The sequence below is a fragment of the Rosa chinensis genome, chromosome 2 (genome assembly GCF_002994745.2).
Source record: "Rosa chinensis cultivar Old Blush chromosome 2, RchiOBHm-V2, whole genome shotgun sequence".
In the NCBI taxonomy this organism is placed as follows: Eukaryota; Viridiplantae; Streptophyta; class Magnoliopsida; order Rosales; family Rosaceae; genus Rosa; species Rosa chinensis.
This window is the reverse complement of record NC_037089.1, coordinates 82443869-82446335: the sequence shown is the minus strand read 5'-3', so window position 1 is coordinate 82446335 and position 2467 is coordinate 82443869. Positions and strand designations below refer to the sequence as shown.

Genomic DNA, 2467 nt, shown 5'->3' with positions numbered 1-2467 from the left:
ATTTGTTGCTGGGTTCGTAGCTCCATTAGTTGCAGAGTTCATTGTTCCATGGTGTTGGGTTGAGAGGAAGTGAAAATTGAAGAACGACGTTGTTGAGTGTTTGAGGGAGGATGTTGTTAGAAGGAGTGAAGTTGATGAAGTGGTGTTAGAGATCTGAATTTCTCAGATGAAGGAAGAGATTGAATCTTTCTGTCACGCCCCAAATTTTGAATAAACAATTCAAATCCGAAACATGAATAATTACTATTACAAATAAACGTCCTAAATTTTTTTCTCAAAACAACTACTCTTCACACCTCACAATAAAACAATAAAACAAATCCTCAAGTTACTAAATATTACAACACACTCTCTCCAAATTTAAATGCAAGCTCAATGAGCATAACAACCTCACAATAAAGCTGTAACCTCAATCCCACTACTCTAAGCAGCCTGATCACCTTCTCGATTCACCTGACCTGTAGGATTTCCCGCTACACAATTTGAATAGTGTACCGGGAGTTGCAACAACACAAAACCCAGTAAGCTTTTTGCAAAGCTCGTATGAGTAAACAAGAAAGGAAGGTTGATTTTATAACACATTTATTTTAACTCAAGTAAAAATCAACAATCAAAACATTTGTGATAAAACATCAAACAAAACACGAGAAAACCACAACGAATACTTTTCCACACTCTTCTAACCACAATATCACCACTTTGGTCCATCCCAACTATTTGGACCCAACACAAATAACACGTTACATTTCTAACAACATCGCTATCTGTCACCTCGGTTAAGGCTTAAATAAACGATATACATCTCGGTTATTATTTAACTGGCGTTCTTCGGACTCCCTGTCCTCAGAGCACTGCATCTCGGTTATTATTTAACCGGCGTTCTTCGGACTCCCCATCCTGAGAGCAATACATCTGTGTTATTATTTAACCGGCGTTCTTCGGACTCCCAGTCCTCAGAGCACTACGTTCCAACACTATACATCCCCCAATGTCCATCATAAAATCTACGTGACTCAGTGATCATGATCATCACATATAAATATGGTAACTCACGTATAAATATGGTAAGTCACGTATAAATATGGTAAGTCACGTAAAAAGCCACATATAAAGTCACATATAAATATGGTAAGTCACATATAAATATGATAATGTCACATATAAATATGATAATGTCACATATACATGTGATAAGTCACATATAAATATGATAATGTCACAACTCAAATCATAATAAATAAATCACCACAATTCCACACTCTTCAATGTCACACCATTCCACATATAATCACGTAATTATATATATACGTAATCACCCACTCAGGAATGACCACTAATACCAACTATAGTTCAGGCATAAAAATCGTGAAATTCATTTTGTATAATTAAAATCATTTTACTTACCTATGGACCGTAGTTGATCAAGTCCATGTGATTAAAAACAAATATTTATTCCATAAATATTTTTCACACAATTACGACAAATAAATTAATTAAAAGTACTCGGTTCGTAATATGAACCGCGTGAGGTTTACTCACCTCTAATCCCGCTGCGTCTTCAATTTCACAAAATACGCCAAAACCGCTCACCAAGGAAGACCATCAATCACCTAAATCCAATATGATCATAACTTAGCCAACAACTCATAAATAAAAATAAAGACGATCCAACGGTCGGATCGAAATTATATGATGATCCAACCAACGGTCGGATCCTCACGGATCGCCCTTAGGATCATCGCCCAAAATTATCACGAAGATCTAACGGTCGGATCTTCCCGAATCGTCCTTATAAACCTCTCCACAAAATTTCATGAAAATCCGACGGTCGGATTCTCACGAATCGCCTTCCAAATCACTAATTCACAATTATACAAAGATCCAACGGTCCGATCTTCGCCCGTGACCTCACAAAGTCACCGGGACAGTCATACGATCAACATAGCAAAACTACAAGTCCATCGGACGGTCCGATCTTCAAAAAAACATTAATTGGATTATCGAAATTGATCGAAACCGTAAAAATTCATAACTAAATCATACGATATCCAAAAAATGCGTATAATATATCGACATGATCGTATCGACACGTAGAACACAAAAATGGACAGAAACTGACCTTGGGGTGGCCGGAGGTCGCCGGAAACGACCATCACAGTGGCGGCACCGCCGCCTATCCAAAGTCAAAATTAGACAAAACTCCCAACATGAAAGTTCTTCATCTAAGCATGCTTGTGAACTTTCATAACTGGATCGAAGTCAGAAAACAAGCTTAAGGGATCGAAAACTACCTCACAAGCCGTGAACAGTAATCACAACTAAGTTGATCGAAGTTTCACGTGAATCGGTCCAAACAACCACCAAGGATCGATCGGTGAGGCAGTTCTGAGCTCAACCAAGAAGGCTCGAAGCCTTGCCGACGTCGGAGTAAGGATTTCCGGCCGGGTCCGATTTCCTCAATCTGGGT

General features: G+C 38.5%; 1 long non-coding RNA gene across 1 annotated transcript; it reads right to left on the bottom strand.

The window, feature by feature from the left end:
* Positions 1-227: 227 nt before the first annotated feature.
* LOC121051461 lies at positions 228-1598 on the bottom strand. Its single transcript, XR_005805782.1, has 2 exons — positions 1540-1598; positions 228-473 (listed from the first exon to the last, which is right to left on the bottom strand). It is a non-coding gene; the product is annotated as an uncharacterized LOC121051461 (long non-coding RNA).
* Positions 1599-2467: the final 869 nt, after the last annotated feature.